This window comes from Eretmochelys imbricata, chromosome 14 (assembly GCF_965152235.1).
Source record: "Eretmochelys imbricata isolate rEreImb1 chromosome 14, rEreImb1.hap1, whole genome shotgun sequence".
Lineage (NCBI taxonomy): Eukaryota > Metazoa > Chordata > Testudines > Cheloniidae > Eretmochelys > Eretmochelys imbricata.
Genome location: NC_135585.1, coordinates 7,007,443 through 7,030,632, shown reverse-complemented (window position 1 = coordinate 7,030,632; position 23,190 = coordinate 7,007,443).

Below are 23,190 nucleotides of genomic sequence, written 5' to 3'. Positions count from 1 at the left end.
CATCTGGTATAAATTACTGTACCTCTGTGTCACTGATGTCAATGAAACCATTCAGATTTACACCAGATAAAGATCTGGCCCATTTTACTAACAATCATCTCTGACACATCAACAATTGATTGGTGGTCTGATGTGAGACATCTCACATGGAGTGTCATTATAATGTACTTCAATGGCAGATATGAACTTGTAGGAACTGTGGAAACAACGTACTTTGAAATATATTTTAAGAACTTAGACTTGATCTACCCTTAAAACATTGGCTATGTCTACACTACACAGCCACACGACTGTGTTGTTACAGCCTTGCAGCTAAAAGTCGCGCAGTGTAGCCGCTGTTTGGCAGCTCTCCTGCCAACAAAAAACGTCCACCCCCAACGAGCGGCATTTGCGTTGTCTTTCGGGGGAGGGGGGATTTAACACTTCTGAAAGAGAAAAGTTTTGTCGTTCAGTTGCCAGTGTAGACATTGCCTTAGGCTGACATAGTGACGGTGCTCCGGGGTGTGCACCATAGTACCTATGTCCCATCTGGGAGCACCACAGCTATGCAGACATAATGCCTACTGCAGATGCAGCTTGGTTGATGGAAGAATGCTTCCATTAACCTGGCTACCATTGCTCAGAGAGAGGTGGCATTCCTGCAGAAATTGAAAAAGCCCTTCTATCACCATAGTCTGCATCTACACTGTGGGGTTACAGCAGCATAGCTGTGTCCCTGTAGCACCCAGAGTGTAAACAAGGCCTTAGTCTTTAATCTGTACCAATAGTGCATTCTTTATTAACTGGAAACAGGTTCATATAAGCTGCTCTGTATTCTGATGTTAGGTACATGTTTGTGTAATGACAGGACAATGGCACATTGCTTAAGTCCATGGAATTTTTGTTGTTGTCTAAAGTTACATCTGGAATAATAAGCAGTGATTTTAGCATTTCTAGTGTGCTTTTAATGAGTCTATTGTCAGTTACACAGATGGGGGGAAATGAACCAGACCCAACATTAAAAGATATGTTACGAGATGCCCACAGCAAGCCCTGACTTGCAAATTTAGATTTGCACAAAATATAGTTCTTTTGGAAAATTACAGTGCCTGTAACTTTGGTTGCTTACTCAGTTTGGTGCAAGACATCCAGGATTCCCCACCCCAAAGGACCACGTATATCCCACTGCCACCACCTTGCTTGTCTGACCTGAGATGCACTAGTTTTTCCAGAGAAGAACAACTCCATGTCATTTGAATGACAGACATATTACACAGCTCTCATTTAATTGACCGCAAAACCTCAATACATGGGGTGCAAATGACATGAGAAAAGGGCCATTCGTCTTCTCCACTGTTGGAAACCTATATTTCCATAATTTTCAAGCTAAAGCTTTCATGCATGATAAAGACAATAGAGCATTCTCTTTTCAGTGTGCATGGGAATTGCGTGCATAACTCTCATTAACATTAATGGAAGTTATATGTGCAGCCAGAGGAAAACAAGCCCATAAATGTATCACTAATATAACCTTGAGAACTGCAGTTTGGATTATAGTTTAGATTTACACCACCTCTGCTGCAGGGGGGCTGGAACAATTTGTACAGCGGGGCTGCTGAGAGCCAATGAACCAAACTGTAAACACTGTATATAACGGAAACCACTTCAAGCCAAGGGGTGCGGCAGCACTCCCAGCACCCATAGTTCCAGCCCCTAGGCTCTGCATTATTCTGTTCCTGTCGGGTGCTGGCTCCTGGTGTTACTTATAACAGGGTTTTAGCTATTGGTGCTTTTTAGAAGACAGAGATACCCCAAATATAAATGATCATTTCTCAAAACAAATGCCTCTCAGTAAGAGAAAATTGCAGAAATAGAATTCACAGTTAGGATCTAGGAGGTTACATCTTCTATCCCTCTGTTGTAGGGTTTTCTACAGTGCCCATCACTGTATTATCTAACCGTTTCTAATTAGTAATTACTAATTAACTGAACAGTTTATAGGAACACCTTTTTTGGGGTGGGCGTGAGGGAGAGCGTATATTAGAATTTGCCTTTGTAACAAGCACCGTAAGAGCTTTTCCAGTGTCTAAAAACCATCAAGAGAACATTTTACATACTGTACAAACTAAGGAAACTGGAGGGATCTGGGGAGGGTAAAGGGTGGTTTTAGGGAGCCTGGAAGGGGCCTTCATTACTCTTATGAATAGGCTCAGACTTTTTTACACTAGGCTTTTATCTAAAGAACCCTCTTTCCCACCACCCTTCCATTTCTAACACTGGTGCAGCTTTACTAATGGTGGGACCAAGTGTCAGTCCTTTCAACCACTCTGTCACATAGACCTACGTGGAGCCAGTTTAGATTTTATGGTGCTTAGTTCCACAGCTGCCAATTGAAGTCCTGTCTACACTAGCACTCTCACCACTGCTACTACTGGTGGGAAGCTTTTCACAATGAAGTCTGGTGTAGACACAGCTGTTGGCATCTATAGAACATTACTACTATAGGTTTCAGTGGAACTATTCACGGTAGTAAACTCTGTGTAGGTAGCAAGGGTTTGCTGGGTGGTGGGGGGATTAGATTGTAAAATCTTTTGTGTAAGGACCATCTTTTTGTTGTTTGTACAGCACCTAGCACAGTGGGGGCCTGATGCATGACTGGAGCTCCTAGATGCTACCACAACACAAATACATACTAATTTATTATTAATGTTAAGAGTCTTTCTAGTCTTTGATGCATTCATTGTGCCCGCAAACTGTGCAAATGAGACGAACCTTCAAATGTTTCCCTTCTTGCAACCTTTTCAAATATGTCACTTGCTCGATCTACCAAAGCTCTTCACATCTGGATTGCTCAGAATATTCTAGCAAGCTGTGGTTAAGCACCTAGTGGCTATAAATAGATGAGCTTAAATTCCCATGTCCTGTACTGGTAATACCTACAATAGCAGAATAGAACGATAATTAATAATAATGCTTTGCATGACCATAGCACCTTCTGTCTGGTGGCCTGAGGGCATTTTTCAACCATTTTCAACCATTAAGATTGAGGTTATTATTGTTATCCCCATTGCACAGAGGAGGGAAGTGAGGCACACAGAGGTTGCAGTGCAAGTCAATGGTCCAACCTAGAATATAAACCAGATATCTTCTGAGTCACAGTCCTGTGCTTTCACCACTAGACCTCATTTTACGATTTCAATGCCGTACAATCACATTTTTAAAAAAAGCCTTAAATGCGGTTGCAGCAAAAAATAATGTAGAACATTGCTTGACCAGCCAATGTGAGCGAGGGCTAAACTACCTTTTAAATGCATGTTGTTGTGATCAAAACTGGGTCAGACCTAGTTAAAATAAACCATGTCGGGGGGGGGAGGATCCTCCATGTTCCAAATATCTGGTTTTAAATTAAAATCTACCACTCCATCTCTGGGAATGTTTGTTTTTAAAGTTACTATAGGCCCTACAGGAACACCTATTTGATTCTACTTTGAAATGCTGCAGGAACATTTAGTTGGTGGTTTCCAAGGTTGTGACGGTGGTATTAGCAATGATGCCAAAGCACAATGATTATTTGGGCAAGATAACAAGAGACATAGGTTAAATTTGCTCTTAAAGAAAACAAAAGGCTTATTAATTTCAACTCCATTCAAAACACAGGGATGAAAAAACCCAGAGTCTGATTTTTCTGTAGTTTTACCCCTAATGTAACACTATTGTGCCAGATCCTAAGATGCTGTAAATCAATGTAGCTTCATGGACTTTAATGGAATTACATCACTTCAGTCCAGTTGGTGTGTGGCCCATTGACTTCAATGGAGTTACTCCTGATTTACATTACTGTAGTCTGTAACAAAGGAGAATCAAGTCCCCAGTCTCCTACCACATGAGAACAGCTACAGAGGGTTAATGATTTCCAGCCTTGTAAGAATGTATTAGAAATCATAGGCAGTAAAGAAGGTATTAAAACAATTTTTGGATGCTCTCTCCCTCTCAATATTATGGTTTGCACTGAAAAAAAAAATCGATGATTCTTAACAAAAGATATGTCCAAACAGCAATCTGTGTGTCCTGTCTGGGGATATATCGACTCAACACTTACCAAGCTTCCCCTAGCTTTACTGAAAAGGTGAAACAAAAGTGCCAATGTTAATTATTTAACCTCGCTTTTAAGGACTTTAGTGAAGGTTTTCCGCAGGGGAAGAACATACCTTCTGTATAATCAATAGGGCTTTGGCAGGGAGGGCATCGGCCATGTAAGAAATTAATGAAGAATTGAGATAAACTGGGGTGGTCGTGTGGGAAATGCAACCCCAGTGCTGTGCAACCTTTTGTTACCATTTTGCAGTCCTTCAACATGGAAGGAACTGTCTAGTGCTGACAATGGGCCCAATCCTGCCATTCTTACTCAGGCAAAACTGCCACTGAAGTCAGTAAGACTTTCCTCATTTCAAGTAGTGAGTGAAAGCAAAATGGCATCATGTTGTAACCGTTGGGAGACAGCAGCTTTATAACTGAGTCCCCAGACCTTGTTGCACCTGTGAAGTAGGTCAGCTGGCCCCACAGCAGCATGTTTCCACTGCCATGAAAGGCCAGCACAGTTTTCTGACCCTAGAGGTCCAGGATGAAATCCTAGCCCCATTGAAGTCAATGGCAAAACTTACTTTGACTTCCACAGGGCTAGGATTTTAACCCTAGGATCTAACCAAGTTCATTCTGTCTGAAGATGCAAATTTAGAAACCAGAATGAGTGATGATTTAGGTTAAATGAGGTTCGTTAGCCCGACCCCCATCTCCTTTTGATTCGGGGGGAGAGGGGTGTATGTGTGTCAGATTTTTACAACACAAATTCTATCATCAACAGTGGCCAGTTATCCAAAAGAGTCAGCCTTTGTTTTTGCAGTAGTTAGGGACCCTCCCTCGGCTCCAAGTATAAGTAGAGAAGAGATAATATTTAATCCACTTTGGTTTACCTGCCAGTGACGCATTTTGTGAAGGTGGAATCAAGCCATCCTCTGTTGTTTAGTGTGGAACTTTACTCATTCTCACATACTATGTAAGGCACACGCCGGCTGCGGGTCAGCAATAATCTCCTACTAATTGATACTGGTCCCATCATTTCTAAGGCAGACTGTCCAGGTGAATTATTTATAGCATCAGCCACAAGAGGTTAGATTCCAAGAGGTGTTTAGTAGATTCAACTTCTATGGAGCGCAAGCAGGATTAGCCAAGATATTTCTGATTCCAGGATCAGGCCTACAGAATTCCTGAACTCAGCACATTTCACATGTTCTCCTCAACGGTGGGAGAACCTGCCCTTTGGCAATATGATACTCTCTGTTCATGTTTATTCACTTTGTATTTTAGCAGCTCATTTTTTCAGGACTATCCAACCACTATCTTTTATTTTTTTGGGGCGAGGGGCGGGAGGTCCTCTTTGCTCTCCTGGCACTTCCTTCAATTGAGAGGTGCCCGCGATATTCCTCCTGATGGTCTCTCCAACAGCACATGCTTTGTTCCAGATAAAGGTGCTGATCTTGCAACTAGCTATGTACAACGGGCTCCATGCAGTGGTCTGCTCTGTGGAACCACTTGGAGGATTTGCTTCTGCAGTGGTCATCTACTCACTCCTTTTTATACTTAGTAAGTGAAAATTACAGCCTAATTTTAAAAAAAAAAATCTTAATGATGCCTTGCTGGTCTGGCTTGTGAGAAGGCAGATTATTGGAATCAGACAAGACTCCAGCGCTCTGAGGCGCTCTCCAGGCTGGTGCCTTGTACATTTCCATATCATATCAGCTAACAATAATTGAATAGATAGGAAGAAACAAAACAAAACACAGACAGCAGGTATAATTTTAGGGTTCTGAGATTTGATAGGGTCCCTACAAACAACTGTGCAAAGGTCTTTCCTTAACATCCAGAAGTCTTCCTGCAGTCAGTAAAACCTGTTAGATAGAACTTGATGGTTGGCCCCTCATCTTTTCAATATCTTTCCAATATCATCCTTTGGCTGTCAGGATCCTGTTTGTCCAGATATGCTTCAATTTCCATCTTCTTTGGCACTCACCTGGGACGCCCATTGGCAGAAGTTAGTCAAAATGGGATATGCGCCAGCACGTTTAGAAATCCTCACAATTTTTCAAGTTGCTGGCTTTCCTGTACCAAATATCAGCCCCATCATATGACCGCCTCAGTGTATCAGCACAAGTCTTGTGTAGACTGGCCAGAGCTAGCTCACCACCATCATTCTAAACAAATTCAGCAGGCTTACTATTTCTCCATTTTATTTATTAATTATTCCTGAATGTCAGTGACCATTGCTAATGTACCTGGATGGTTCAATCAGGAAAAACAATAATTTACAAAACCCATGCAGGAGCTCGCCATCATTTGGTGAGGTTCACAGTTAATCAAGGAGCTTTTAAATGATCAAACAGTCAACTGGAAACTGAAACTTACTGAAATGAAGACAATTTGCGCAGCTACATCTCATTCACGCCTTTTTGCCGGATGCCTAGGCCCAAAGATGCAGAGAGCATGGCGTAATGGTTAAAGCATAGCACTTGTACCCTAGGTGGCCTAGATTCCATTCCCAATTCTAAATGACTGGCTGCACGTCTTTGAGCCAAGTTACTTATCCTCCCAGTGTGTGTTTTCCTGTCTACAAAGGATTACCTATCGTATCTGGATGCTATGAGATCGAAATCATATGATGGGTGAAGTTCACCCTGTGAAGAGGGTCCGCACAGGTCTATGGACCCATTAAACCCCACTTTTGCCCTATTTTGTGCACTTAAGTAGAGGATAGGCATTGTGCTGGTCCTTTGCACAGGCGTGAAATTTGCCCTAATGCCTGTAAAAGACTTTGATGGATGGTGCTAAAGAAGTACTATTCATGATCAAAAAAGGCCTCTTGATTCTTTGCAGTGAACACACCCGTTCCAGCACAGGAAGGGTTAAGTTTTATGCTGCAACTGCAAAGCCCAATTTCTTTATTTCCTGTTAATGACATTATTGCCTACATAAAACCATTGGAACATGTTTCTTTCATTTGTTTAATTTCAAGTTCTGAGCACACGAGCTGGAAACTATGTTTAATAGTTAAACTCAAAACATTTGGATTTCCTTTCCTCTCTGTGATTTTCAGTAAGACTTAGCTGAATTTTTAAGTAACCATTTTTTACACAGCTATAGAAGCCAGCCGGCAAACAAAAGGGATTATAGTGCAGCATCAAATCACATCAGTTAAGGCTAGTAACACATCATATATTTCGCTTCCTCCATAATCTTGCCAAGATCTCATCAGACCCTTCTTGTTACCAAACAGAACAAATTCACCCTTCCATAAGGCAGGGTGTCCAGCCCTTTCAGAAGGAAAACCAGGCCTCAGCTTGCACTATGCACATAAGAACACTTTCCCTTAACATGCATGGAAAATATGTTCCTGTTTCCATGAACAAACAGGATGGAATGTTACCTTAGTCCCTTCCTGCCCCTCATTGGCAATGGCATTCCCTTTACCTTCTGATCTTTAGACTTGCCATTGCTCTCCTACTGCAATTCGCTTGCCAAATTCTCGCTGTTTCATGAAGTGCTCCATTAAGTCAGGATAAAATGGGAACACAGATTTATTTAAAAAATTTATTAATTTTTAATAGCAGAAAATCCGGTGTCCTTTTGTTAGAACAGGGTATGTGGATCTAAACGCCTTTGAATATCAAGGGGAAACCTCAGATTTGAAACTGTGCTCATGGTTTTGTTTCAGGTCAGATCCAGATAGCTAGGGATCTATTTTCTGGTTCTGAATACATCGGAAACCTAACAAAGACAGATGATTTTAGCCCTCATAACATGATGGAAATTTCACAAGCGCTGATTACATGAGATTTCCTCCACTCGAGATGCCCGGCCTAATGATCTAGTTGCCAGTTGGGGCTGTAATCTCTCCAAAACAACTTGTGAGGTTTTGGTGGGCACTGAACCCTAACCAATAACCCAGCTTAAAACTGTTCTGGATCCAGACTCAAAGAGACAGTCTCCTTTGCACATCTGCACCCAAAGAGCCAAATTTATGCCTCATGGGAATACACTGGAGTCAGTGAAGATCCTCCAGGAATTAAAGTGGCCAGGAATGTCTGTAGTCTTCAAAGGTTTAACTCATAGTACCTGCCACCAATTAGGCAAGACTCAGTTATTTATCCTGTTGAACAGAATCACTGGATACCACTCTGCCATTGCAGCCATATGGCCTGATCCAAAGCCCATTGAAGTCAATGGGTATCTTTTCACTGGCTTCAAAGGCCTTTGGGTCACGTCAGGCGAGCAACAAATTCTGCTCTTGGATATGCATGTGGAGCACATCACTTCAATGGAACCCAAGCGGACATGCTCAAGGGCAAAATTTGGCCCCAAGATGGAGAGTTCAGTCACTGGTTGTTACCTTGTGAACAGAAAGTATGTAGCATAGCTAGCTAGTATTAGCATAGAGCCCGATTCTGCACCCCTTTCTCCAATGGAGTAGCACTTACCTATGCAAATAGTCCTACTGAAGCCAAAACTTGAGTGGTGTTTGTCATAAGGGTTGAAGAATTCATCTTATAGTAGTTACTTGTAAAATAAGAAGCTAGTTAAATGGGTTAAGTGTATTAAATAGCTAGTCTGTGTCTGGGGGAGGAGTACATGAATGAATGAATCATGGAAACTTGGTCACAAATGTCTTAGTTCCCCACTCTGTCCCCAAACCTCATTTCCAATCAATATTCCACACAGGTGAAGGAAACAGTTCAAAAATGTTAATAGATAGCAAAGGGCTTGTGTGCTTTATCAGCTGCTATAGAATGTTTAATGATGATACGGTGCCCCTTTTAAGTCTAAAAATGCGGCCAAGAGTGAGCAGATAGCAGGGAATGTTTTCAACAAAACGTCAAGGAAAATGTCTCTGTGTTGGGGGCTGGAAGTGTTAAAAGGATTATAGTAAGAGAAAAATGTATCAGACCTATCTGGTAGGACTCAGTAACAAAGGTATGTTCGCTTATGAAACAAACTTCAAATCCCATAAATCTAGTTGTGTGTTTCCTTCTCTTATATTTGAGTCTCTTTCATAATCCTTTTTCCTCTGCTGTAAATGTCTATCTGCATGTATAATGCTCTTCACTTGTAAACTGACTGCTTTAGAGAGAGAGAGAGAAAGAGAGAGTATACATACAGATAATCAGGTTTGCACTTATTAAACTAATGATGTGAAACTAACTACCCCCCCCCCCAAAAAAAAAAAAAGGAAGGAAGGAAGGAAGGAATAACTTCAAAGGTATTAGCTCACATGTGCGATGCAAACCTCATGTCTTCTATATACAGGGCCTTCCTCTTATTTTGATCAAGTCTGTTCCCAACACTTCTGTTGAACTACTTGCAGGCCTTTGATCTTGTTATCAACATGACCACCAGTCAGAATACTGAAGCTTGCATAGCATATGACAGTGCATATGACATCATGTGTGAATAACACAGCTTTTCGGTTTAGATTTTACTGTCATTTTTCTTCCCTGGGCTGCTCTTTTTCCTTTAGTCTCATGCAGAAATGTACCATTCTTTAATAATGGTTCACACCCTGCACTTTTTCATCCAGAGGTCCCGATACACTTCACAAAAGTGGGAAGAGTAAATAGTTCTACTCTTTTCACACACCCACACATTCTCTCTCTCTCTGTCAGGTGGGGACAACAAGGTACAGAGAAGCTTGGCACAACTGGGATTGTGCAGGAGCGTTTTGACCTGCCTTATGGGACCTAGGAAAGCCAGGATACTTGTCACCACTGGAGGCGACGTGACAAGGGTTTAGAGAGCTGAGGATGGACAGGATCTGAGACAGTCAGCAGCTAGGAGCACACTCATCTTTCCCCTTCCAGCCACAAAACTTCCCATCCTAAACAGAGACTTTAGCTCACTAGGCAGGCAACTGCATTTCTCCTTGACCTAACAGGGTAGACACTCCTCGCAGCCATGCAAACAGCTCTAGTGAAGAGCATCTCTCCTTCCCACGTGCCCCTCTGTCTCACACTCTTTCCAGATACATGCACAATGAAATGACCCAATTGGGGGGCATTTGCCTCTGCTGAGGCTTAGTTTCCCTGTTGTGCTCCCTGCTGCTGGATGTAATTGTGCATACCAGCTAGTAAGAGGCAGGAGAGAACGCTTAAAATTTTCCAATATGTACCGTGGTAGCCAACATGCTCAATGTTACACCATGGAAGCAGGTGGCATGCTATTAGCCCTGGGGCTCAGCAGAGGCAGCTGGGCCCTGTCTCAGTATTTCAGGTGGTTAGAGGAGGCATCATGGAGAGAAAGGTCAAGGGGGAGTCACACAGGGGACAGAGCAAGGACTCCATAAGCCAGCACCTGTGCTGGTGGCTTTTTGGTGGGGTGGGAGATGCTTTCATTTTGCTGCTCTTTCTGAGTCTGCAGCCCCAGGTGGCTGCCTGTCTAACCCAGGCACTGGTTATTTACAACACATAAACTGATTCCAGAGATTTTGACTTAATTAAATAGAGAATAAAATGACCTGGTGATTGATGGACGTGCCAGGCACTTTATGTCTCTCATGTGTTTTGATGAAGGGCTGGAGTGCTGAGTTTACTGCAGAACTTCGAAGGCCAAGCTACTTCTCTCTTAACAAGATGAACTTTACAACAAACAGTGCGGCTATATTGTCCACAGCCTATGCCCTTCTGTGAATTGATTCATGTCCTGCAGGTGGTACCTCCTTAGGGCTGATCTAAGGATCAGCTCTCAACCAGTCTGGTGCCCTCTTCTGTCAGTTATTCAAGCTGTGACCCTTCTCTCGCTCTCTTCACAACTCAGCCCTCCGGCCACATCACTATATAGTCGTCCCCTTCGAGGGTAACAAAGTCTTTCCAGTTCAGCTGTCCAGTTGGGGTCTCCAACACTCCTTTGCCACTTTCCCTACCTCACAGGGAAACCCAGGCCAACCCTCTACACTGGGTTCCCTTCCAGCCCAACAAGCAGCCAAGGTTTGCATAGTCCTACCCTGGGCTTCTTCCTACCTGGTCCTCTCAGGCTTTCTTTCCCCACAGCTCCTCTGCGGTGGAGAGGGCTTATACTCCCTCTCCCTACAATGCCCAGAGAGCAACTGCAGACTCTTTCTGCGGCAAACTTCCTGGATTTATAATCTAGCCTACTCCTACTCCTCTGTGCTTCTTGTTCAGTTAGGTCTGGCTGTCTTCCCAGTGCACCTAGCCACCTTAACCCCTTCAGAGGCTGATGTAGAGTGAACTCCCCATCACACCTTCTTCAACAGGGATAACAGAAGGCATTTTCAGGGGAAGAAAAACAGCTGCTATAGATATACTTTTCAATATTTTTCATTAGTAGAAAATACATAGCACCAAATTCCATGGTGAAATAATAGCTATCTATGTTGTATACACCCACAAAATATACCAAGTAGGGCCAAGTTTCATTGCTTGGTTTCACACACTCACTTCGATCATTCTTTGTTTTTGATAATGGAGTTACTTCTCTAGAGCAGGGCTTGTAGCTAAATGACTTATATAGCTTAGTTGGAAGAGCAGACTGCTTCCATGGATAGAAGCTTGGTAGAGTAAGCTGGCTGACTTGGCAGCTAAAGAGCAGGTAATGTTTCAGAGAAAAGGGACCTCAGGCAAATTTGAAAACATTTGCTACAACTTTTTAGAAATCTTTGGTTAATTTCTAGTGGATGGAAAGCAAGATATCACTGTCCTTCCCACTCTCTTGCCCCACTTACTTCATTTCCTTTCCCTCCCTTTCCATTTTTGTTCTTTTAGTCTTTTTTGTTTGTTCTCTCCTTATTTTTAGTGGGGGGGAATCAATAAAATATAAATTTAATGAAATATCATGAGTAGAACTAGGCTTAAAAACCCTGTTAAGGTGGAAGAAGTAGTCTAGTGGATGGCCACTTGACTATGATGCAGGAGACCTTGGTTCAAGTCTTGACTACCATTGTTTTGCTGGATGACCTTGGGCAAGTGACTTACCCTCCCTGTGGCCCAGTTTCCCCATCTGTAAATGGGGATAATGATACTCACTGTCACAGTTCATAGAATCATAGGACTGGAAGGAAACTTGAGAGGTCATCTAGTCCAGTCCCCTGTACTCGTGGCAGGACTAAGTATTATCTAGAGTAGACCATCCCTGATAGGTGTTTGTCTAACCTGCTCTTAAAAATCTCCAATGATGGAGACTCCACAACCTCCCTAGGCAATTTATTCTAGTGTTTAACCACCCTGACAGGAAGTTTTTCCTAATGTCCAACCTAAACCTCCCTTGCTGCAATTTAAGGCCATTGCTCCTTGTCCTATCCTCAGAGATTAAGAAGAACAATTCTTCTCCCTCCTCCTTGTATGTACTTGAAAACTGTTATGTCCCCCTCAGTCTTCTCTTCTCCAAACTAAACAAACACAGTTTTTCCAATCTTTCAAATCATGTTTTCTAGACCTTTAATAATTTTTGTTGCTCTTTTCTGGACTTTCTCCAATTTGTCCACATCTTTCCTGAAATGTGGCTTCGAGAACTAGACACGATACTCCAGTTGAGGCCTAATCAGCATGGAGTAGAGCAGAAGAATTACTTCTCGTGTATTGCTTACAACACTTCTGTTAATACATCCCAGAATGATGTTTGCCTTTTTTGCAACAGTGCATAGGGCAACTGCTCCAATATTCCCCCTCTATCCAGCAAGGGCACATGCTTGAAGGCTTCCTGTTCCTCAGCCGTCACCTCTTTTGGATGGAGACATGCATCTCTCTTGCTCCTGATGGATTCTTCCAGGCTGCACAGCACACCCCCCCCCCCCACACCGTGAGTTCCCCTGCAAGTCTGACTACACAGTCAGGCCTGCTCTGCCTTCTCCTCAGAGGCTATAAATGGAATAATTATCCATTAGATATAAATTATCATGCAGCTTTTCCTAAGCAAGCACATTTATTCTTAGGGTGAAAGCATTACAGAGAAAACATACTAAAACAAAGAAAAAACCTGCACACATGCTACGTAGCTTAACAGAGATCAGCCCAACTCCAATAAGGGCCTGGACAGTGGTCAGTCCTTCTGTGGTCACAAGTTCATAACAGCTGTTAGACTCAGAGGATTAGAAGGGACCACGAGGATCATCTAGTCTAACCCACTGCAAAGATGCAGGATTTGATGTGTCTAAACCATTGAAGACAGATGGCTATACAGCCTCCTTTTGAAAACCTCCAGTGAAGAAGCTGCCACGACTTCCCTAGGCAGTCTGTTCCATTGCTCTACTGTTCTTACAGTTAGGAAGTGTTTCCTGAGATATAATCTAAATCTGCTATGCTGTAGTTTGAACCCAGTGCCTCTTGTCCCTCCCGCCCCCTGTGGCAAGAGAGAACAACTTTTCTCCATCTTTTTATAGCAGCCTTTCAAGTATTTGAAAACCGCTATCATGTTGTCCCTTAATCTCATCTTTTTTCAAACTAAACATACCCAGTTCCTCCAGCCTTTGCTCATATGGCTTGCATTCCATCCCTTTGATCATCTTTGTCACTCGCCTCTACATCCTTTCTAAACATTGGTGACCAAAATTGGACCCAGTACTCCAGCTGAGGCCTAACCAGCACCAAGTAGAGCATGCTATGCCTCTGTTAATGCAACCTAAAATTGTATTTGCTTTTTTTTGCAAAAGCATCATATTGCTGACTCATGTTGAGTTTGAGATCCACCACAACTCCCAGATCCTTGCAGTGGTGCTGCCAAGTCAGTTATCCCCCATTCTGCATTTGGTTTGTCTTCCTGAAGTGCAGCGCCTTCCATTTGTCTTCGTTTAATTTAATTTTATCATGTATATCCCAGTTCTCCCATTTATCAGAATCTGAATTTTAGCTCTAGCCACCAAAGTGTTGGTAAGCCCCCTAGCTTTGTGACCTCTGCAAAGTTGATCTCTAGTCCTCCATCCAGGTCATTAATAAAGATGTTACGCAACACCGGACCCCGAACAGATCCCTGTGGAGCCCCACTTGAGACCTCCCTCCAATCTGACATCATTCCATTGATGGTTACTCTTTGTTTGCGGTTGTTTAACCAATTATGTGTCCACTTAATAGTAGTTCTGCCAAGCCCGCGTTTCTCCAGCTAACTTATCAGAATGTCCTGTGGGACTGTGTCAAAAGCCTTGCTGAAGTCCCGGTATATGATGTCCCACCTTCCTTGGTGACATGCCCCTACTTCTATGCCCTGTATGTATCCCTTTTGGTTTTTAGATAGCTCAAATATGCTCCTTTGGGCAGCCACATTGGCCTCCTGTGCCTCTGCCTTGGAATAGCCTCATGTTGAGCCTCCAGGATTACATCTTTTATGAACTGCCAGCCCCCTTTGACTCATTTTCTGTTAGATCAGAACAAGCATCCACATGAATAGATCAAGTTTTTCCAAGTCTTTCCCAGAATGATTGGGGCCCCTTTTGAACAGAAGGTCTCCTTCGTTTACTGGATCAGAAAGCAAGCCCTGAGATGATTTAAACTCAGGCTATTTATCCAAAAGCCCTTTGTCTGTTGGCCTCTGGAGAATCCAGTTTGAACTAGTCTAGGCAAGCTTCCGTAGGAGATGGTACCTTTGTAGAGGTGTTACAACCTGAGTGAATTTGCCTAATCACCCCTCCACTGTTCTTAATTCCTGGAGAAGCTGTGGTTTCCATCCTCCAGGGAATTATGTACAATCACTGGCCCACAATGGTATGTAAACTTAATTCAATAAGGTTGAACTGAATTCAGTAAGGGTTGTCCAAGATATTGCAGGAAGCTGCCATATCTCTCACACTGACTTCCTTTGCGAAGCACTTTGAGCTCTATGGATGAAAAGTGCTATATAAGACCTAGGTATTATTATTTCTCAAAGCCTTAAGATGTGATTGTGCAGTGGTGCTCTTCACATCATTATTCTTTCCAGGAAGCACAAGGTGCAGAACACTTAAAATGAATGCTGGCCATAAAAGGCAATTGCTCAGGCTGCTGGTTATGTGTTTTCTTCTAAACAAAAATGAGCCAGATCCTCAGCCGGTGTAAATCACGGAATGACACAATTTAAACCAGATGAGGGTCTGGCTAATAATTTGTCCTCTATTGCTTTTGTGAAAATCAGAGCTAGGGTCTAATTTAGCATCTTGCGAAACATCCACAAAACTGCTCCTCCCAACGATACTGGGAGGTGTCACAACTAATCAAGTTGTCCTTGAGCAGGTGCACAGCTTCAGCTAGGTTTGAGCAGAGAAATGCAACAAGGCATTAGAAATTCTAGGAGGCCAGAAGCAGCTTGATCAAATATGTCATCACAGACAGGGATATTCCAAGGTGAAAACAGTTTTTTAAAATGACCAAATTTAGATCTCTTAGTTTGATTATACCCATAAATAACTATGGTTAGGAGAGCTGACCAGAACTGCACTGGTGTAGTCTTTTGAGATTCAGCATTAGTGGCATTTGACCTACTTTTATGCGGGAAGGCAACTACCTGGAGACATCTCTTTCAGAGTGAGACACCAAGGAAGCAACTGCCTTGTGGGCAGAGAAGACATTGATGGAGCAAATGTCTGAAAGTTAACTAGGGAAAGTTTACACAATGGTTTAGAACATTTTTGTGTTATAATGGGCCCTCTGACTGTTGTTTGGCCTCATTGCTAGCATTACACAGAACCACTGAAAGCAGAGATGAAGAAACCTGATTTGATCAACTACTTGAGTTCCTAAAGAAGTACAATATTTTTCCCTACAAAATTTTTTCCCCTCTGCTCCAAGGAGGCTTGCTGGAAAAATTCCCTTTTTTCCCATAAGCTGATTTCAAGCTCTTTGCCCTAGATGTAAATGCCATGTCCATAATGTCAGAGGGGGTTAGCACGTTTGGCTGCCACTGCTTAAACAGCCCATTTTGTCACTTTGACACTTTCACTGTGGCGTTATATGAAATGCAGGACGTAAGGTGCTATGAAGTGAATATAAATTGTTAATTTTGCTATCTGTTCAGTGTGGGAATTCAGATTCAACTGTAGGTTGGTGAATCACAGGAAAAATCAAAGATATCCAGTTTCCTTGGTAGCTGTAGTAGCTACCTGAACATTGAAGCTTTCCTGTAGGCTATAAACAAGGATTTCCACAATGCCAGATACTGGTAAAGATGAAGGAAACTCTGGAAGTTTTCTACTTGTACCCATCATTGCCTATTTATTTAATCAGTCTAGTTCCAAGTATACGCTAGCAGTATATGTACCCAGCATGTTTACACATCACAGATGATAATGAGAGAATATTTTATTATAAGGTTACAAAGTTTTCATCGACATGACTTGGGGATGTTCACATTACCCAACAGTGGCAAATCATGCATGACTCATGCAGGATTGTTCCCAGGTTCCAATATTCTGGCTTGTCCTTAACACCAAGCTACCTTCTTTATGATGAGTCCAACTGTCCAGGTTTTAGGGGGAGAGGGATGTGGTAACTAAGATGTTTGTAAAACCTTTCAGAGTTTCCCAAGTTACCTGGCCCATCTAGCCCAATTCCAGCTTGAGGTTGGAGGGGAACTGAGTCCCTAACTGGGCATGCATAAAAGTGTGCTTGTCTCTTTGCAAATGTGGCCCACGGTGACTGTTTTGGAGGACAATGATGGTCAAGTAGCGCTAAGTGATATAAAAAAAAACCAAAAACCCAAGTCTGTGTTACTGTATATTGGCCCCTGTGCTGTATCACCCTCCAGGTATCATTTCCAGGGCAAGGGCAGCGTTATTACATGAGGGCTGTCTACCAAAATGGCCACTATTTGTTTAAAATACACTTTTACAAAAATTGCATTTTTGAGAAGCTAAACTGTGAAAATGATGCCTGGAGAATTCTTTGAAAGGGGGTGCGTGTCTTGTCTCACACATGTTTGTACTGCTTCAAACCCACTAGAACAGAATTCTAGTACAGCACGTGATGCTGTTTCAGCCAATCAGACTAGAGTATATAGTCTGGATAATTAAATGGATGTTACCCATGTACGACCTTAGAGCTCCAGTTCTTCCCCTGTGAATGATTTAACCACAAGAGTTAGTAAATAGGAGAGAGAGCTTTTTATGTCCGAATTTCTGGTTCAAAGTCAGTCCAGGAGATAGGTATCTAGAAGCTACTTATTACCTTCTGATGGTTGTTTGGTGTCTTATGTGAAAAGACTTTGGTGATCTCAGTCTAATCCCTAATCAACAGGTGTCCCCATCGAAAATCTCACCACTGGAATGGACAATGAGACAAGAGTTGTAAACGATTCAGGGAAGGGGCCATCTTTTTATTATATGCTTGTAGTGCCTGGCACAATGGGGCCTTGATCCATGACTCAGCACTAACCACAACAAATCATAATAATACCACCGCATGTCTTGTAGAGAGAGTTCCTCCAACTCAGAGTTGAAGCACAACAGTGGGGCAGCCATAGAGAAGCTTGCTGTACCTCCCCTGTGGATAGAAGAACTCCAACTTCCAGGGTGGAAAAACTGGAAATCCCCTTAAATTTTATTTTGTTTTCAATTGAAATGACACCAACAACCTCCCATGATGCCCAGGAGATGCATATATTAATATGTGACTGTGTTAGATACCCGGTTCCTGTGCTATTCAAGATTCAGCCAGCAGATAGCTAATCAACAAATGCGCTCTTCAAGAGGCACCAATCTCTTAGTACCTTGGACCTATAGCTCAGGCCTAGGGCCACTGGAACACGGGCTCTTCATTGACTTATTTGTAATCTTCCAAGAGGTGGTGGTCAGGGCTGGGAGGAAGCCATGCAAAGGTCTCAAAACCACAGGTCAAGGGAAATAGCTTGTTTAGCAATACAATTAGTTACAGATATTGCAAACCTAAAACGTGTTTTTAAAGTGTATAAAAGGGAAGAGGAAAAGATGCAGGCCTTGTCTGGGAAGATTCTTACAGGGGCACTCTCACTTTAATGAGCATAATTTAACTTACTATTGTCACAACTATCATCTAATATTAAGTGAAAGAGATTAGAGAAAAAAATATATATTTCTTTTGTTTTTTTTCCCTCCAGTTTGCTCTGCGGCTTGACCACGCTTGTTATAATTTTCTCAGGTTCCCCTGTATAATCAGTTAGGGCCTGGGGCTGCGAACTCATAAGCACATAGGTAACTTAGCGGAGTAGTGCAGCTGTCTTCCACAGGACGACTCATATATGTAAGTGCTTGCAGGCCTGGGCCCTTTGCCGGTTTCTTCATTGTTTGTGCGGGATCTTTAACACAGGGCCTGATTTCAGACGATGAGCATCCTCAAGTCCAGCTGAAGGCAGTGGGAGCTGTCAGGTGCCCAGCACTTCTGAAAACCAGGCCCGTAAGGAACAATCTGTTCCACCTTGCATTTAGCTGTGATACTCCTTACCCTTCCCACACCTGAAGCAGAGCTTGGTGGAGCTCAGAAGCTTTGCCGATAGACGTTGGTCCAATGAAAGATATCACCTCTCTCAGGCCCTTAAGGAAACAGGTGTGATTGTAGAATTGACAGGGGAGCATAGGGGTAGGTGCACTATTTCAAACTGCTTCCCAGTCTTTACTTCTTCTTTTTTTTTTTTTTTTTTAAACGGATGAAATGGGCAGTGCCTCTTTGATGTTTAAAACCAGGGACACACACACCTTCCCCTGGGACTCCTCCTGCAACAGGGCTGCAGAGAAGAGCAGGATTCCCATATATACTTCGGCCCCTCCAGGTTCCACCCACCCAGACCTTACGCTTTGCTTACAGCGGCTGGCCTTTGCGTTTCCCCGCCGGTCGCAAGGGATCGCCCAGCACCCACCCTCTTCCTGCCTCCCCCCACCTGCCAGGAGCAGACTCATTCATGAAAGGGAGCGCCAGCCCCGCCTCCCCCGCACGCCCGACTGCAAATGTATCAATCGCCAGCATGTGGCTCTCGCCCCGCTGACTGTCTAATCAGAGAAGCCGGGGGAGGGCGAGGGGCCAATGGGAAGTGTCCGAGGGACACACACCAGCTGCCTGATCGAACTAGAGCTGTCAAACCTCATGCCCCCTGGGAGAGATCGCGCCTCCCCTCCCCCCCCCAGGGTTTTTTCTTTGACACCCTCGGACCTGCAGAGAGGCACTAAGACAAAGTATCATGCACGGGCACGGAGGGGAGGGGCGTGGGTGTCATCACCCATTCCCAACGCAGAAATAAACGCCCCCCCTCCACAAAACAATTATTCCTCCCCCCACCCCCACCGCGTGGCGCTTATGGCACCCCCATTCCTCCACCCCACTCACTGATTATTCCCCGCACAGAAAATCCCCTAGCTCCTCAGGCTGATTATCCCCCCAAATACCCCAGGGCCCCGTGTTGATTGTAGCCCCCAAAATATGCACCACTGACTAGTCCCCTGCCTATAATGTTTTCTTGCCCCTTGCACGTGGTACTTCAGGTCTGTAAATTAAACCCAAACATTAGAGACAACTTAAGGGTTCCACCAACTTTCCCACCACGGCATGAAATGTAAATCTTTCCCCTGGCCCATAAAGCCTAGTGGTAGCACTTCAATGACACGCTTCGTTGGTTAGCTTTGATTTTACAGAAATAAGCGGCCAGATCCTCAGGAGGTATACATTGGCACACATCCAGGAGGCTCCCTGTTTATACCAGCTGGGGGTGTGGCTCTTGACTTCAATGGAGCTACCAGCTGAGGATCTGGCCCCATTGATTTCAAGGGAGCTATGCCAACTAACATCCGTGGGGATCTGGCCCCATTGTCTTCAGGGATATGCACTAGCTGGGCATCCAGCCCAAGGTCGTTTTAAAGAAAGAACCCTCCAGGGACAAAGTACGTTTCTGTATTAGCAGCATTGTTTCCATCGTATTTCCCCCACTTACTCCCAAACCTAACCAAAAATGCACCAGTTACTGTTTACATCTGGCCAGTGGCGTTCACTGATGGTGAACAAACGAGAAAGACTGCTCCAGACTCCGGGTACTGGAGACAGGCTGATGGAAATTCTACATAATTGCTATTTGCCTTGCCTCCACTATGTATACTTTGGGGAGGAGAAGGGGAATGTATGCAGAGCAGAGAGAGATGCAAGTCTTGTAGTTAAAAGTTAGTCTGAAAGGCTAATAACAGGTTGCATGTAGCTTTTGCATTTCCAAGGGATTGTCATAAATTACATTCACAAAAAAGAAGCTGGTGTTTGAAAAGCATAGCCCATGTGCTGCTTTTAATTGCCTTGCAGTGCCAGCCCTGCCCTGCAGCAGTCACCATTCTAGACACTGACTTCTCTGCACACGTGCATTTTCAAAAATGTTGGCATCTAAATCAAGTGGTCTGATGTTCAGCCTTTTCCACTGAGAACAAATGGGGGCTGAGCACTTTTCAAAATTCAGCCCTTGATGCATATAGGAACGTTCTGACCATAACATATTTTCCTTAGATTGTGAGCTCCGTGGACTGTCCTTTTTAAGAGCTGGGGCACTGCTGTAAATAAATAAGTACATGTAATAATGCATGCAACTCAGTGCACATGAATAGTCCTATTGAGCCTACCCACGTGAGTAAAGTTACTTACATGCATAAATATTTGAAGGATGAGAACTTTACATCATATACTCTTTGGGCAGGGACTCTACCTTTGTGTGTACTGGGACAAAGCACTGTGAGTGAACCTGTTTGGGGCCTCTGGGCTGAATCATAATCTAAAAAATAACAAGGAAAATCTGATTACAAAGTTTCTTCATGCCATCAAGGAAAAAACACCAGTTGCCTTGTTTTGGCCATGCAGAGGGAAGTTTTGCCTGCTTTTGTTCATTCTGTTAAAAAAAATCTGAAATATGCATTCTGTGTTACCTAGATGGGGACAGGAAAAGGTTTTCAATACACTAAAAGCTGCAACAATAAAGTTCACATTGAAAATGGAACTGGCCCTTCCACTTAGGACAGGGGTGTTCTGGTTCTGCCCTTCCCCCCAAAATAAACATATCTGAGTAAGGGGGGGAAGGAGTCAGTGTAGCCTATAATGTGGGACTCAGGTGACCTGAGTTCTAATCCCAGCTCTATCCCTGGCCTGCTGGGTGACCTTAGGTGAGTCTCTTTACCTCCCTGTACGTTTTACTTTCCCCATCTGCAAAATGAGGGTCCTGATTTACTTGACCTCCCTTTATAAAGTGTGTTGAGACCTCCTGATGAAGTGTCATGCAAGAGCTAAACCTGGGGGAGAGAAGGGGGACTGGATGAGGAATACAGGTTTGGGGTCCAATCTCTAATTGAAGCCTTTTGTATAAAGTTAAAAAAACCCATTCTGTGTCTGTTTAATATTTCACATATGCGGAGGGAGGGATGTGAACACAGCTTAAGCCAGAGTTCAGTTTATGTGCCAGTTATATTACAATCAGATATTGCTTAATTAGGATGCGGCCTGAAAACAGGCATTTGGATGATTAAAACGGACCCATTTTCTCTTAATAGAAACAGGGTTTTTTGTTTTGTTTTTTTTAAGTTTATATATATATACATATATATACCGCAGAAAAATTTCAAATTTAGTTTCCTCCCGAACTAAAGGTGACCAGGAAAATAAATGCAATAAGCTGTTGGTTGACATTGTCCAAGGGGGCGAGAGTTCAAGAACAACCGATACCTGTCTGGCTGGTGGCAAAGCGGAGACGCAGCGCGTGGGGGGGTAGGCAGGCTGACGGAGCGTGGAACGGGTTAAAGCCGGCAGCCGCCGTGGTAAAGGGGGGTTGCCTGTCCCTTTAAGGCTCCGGCAGCTCCGGGAGCATTGCAGGGATAACACGATTGGGGCGGCAGGATCACTTACTTCTGACGTTCCAAAGCCTGGGGGAGTTGGCTGGAGATTGTTTCCCTTTGATAAGGTCCTGGCAACTTAGTAACAACTCAAGAGGTGGGGAAAAAAAATAATTCCAAGTCTAAAAGCTTTCATTTAAAAAAAAAAAGCGCAACATAATAAAAAAAAAATAAAATCCTCCTTTGGAAAAGAATGATCTCCGGCTGTGTGCCAGGCTGCCACGGGAGTCCCTGGCGCAATGGTGCAACAGGAAGCTGAGGCGTGTATGGGGTGGGTAATGTGGGGTTGTTGGGTTTTTTTTTTTTTTTTTTTTTGGTGGTGGGGAGTGGGGAGGTGTTGCAGAAAGGCGCTTATCTCCCTTGCAGGACCGTTCTCTCGGTTCTTCACTTTGATGTGCACAGTTAAACCCACAGCTCAGTGTTTGTTGGAATAGCCTGGAGGACATTTGGTGCATGGAATGACTGCTTGAAACAGGACCTGAGTTGAAAGGGGGGGGGGTCAGGAGAAGGAGGGAGGGATCAGATCTTTTGTATTTTTTTAAAGGGGGGGGTTGGTAGAAGGAGAGGATCACACTGAACTCTTTTTGCTTTTACTCACACATTCCGTGCAGCCTGCTTCTGCCAATGCTCTCAGATGCTATTGCAAAGCCAGAGAGGAGGAGGAGGAAGAAGAAAATATAGGGGGGAGTGGGGGGGCAAGCGGCGCAACATTGCGGCTACTTTTGGTGGGAAAGGGCGGGAGGGGGGTTGTTTTAAGGAGGAACGGAGCGGCGGCGGTGCGGAGAGAACTACGGGGATCAATGGTAAGTTGCAAAAGAATGTATGTGTGATCCTCGCGCGGCCCCCCCGCGCTCTTCTCCCTCTCCGGGGCGCTTTGATGTGCTCTTCGCTGGGGCTTTGAAGTTTTAAGGAAAGCTATTTATGTGCTAGCTATGGGCAAGCCGGGCTGGGCTGACACCGGAGTGGGTTTTATTTTATTTTTGAATGATGTCGCAAAAATCGAGATCTCGGTGCCTTTTTATCTGCCAGAGGGGGGAAGCTTTTATTTTATGGGCATGGTGGGGAAAGGGAGGCAGACATAGTAGGATGCATTTTTGTTAAAGGTGGATGTGGTGAGAATGAGATCTCTCTCTCCTCTTCCCCCCCTCCTTCTCCATACCCCTCCCACACCCCCTCCGCACCCCCTGTGAACTCCAAAGAGGCGCTGCACGCTTAGTTAGGGGTCAGTTGTTGCACAGGACTCGGAGGAAGCAAGTAGCTTAGGACTCTCTCTCTCTCTCTCTCTCTCTCTCTCTCTCTAAGATCTCTTTCCAACCTCTCAGTTCTCTGCCCGTCGCCATTTCTGGAGCAGGTTTTTTTTATTATTATTTGGCAGG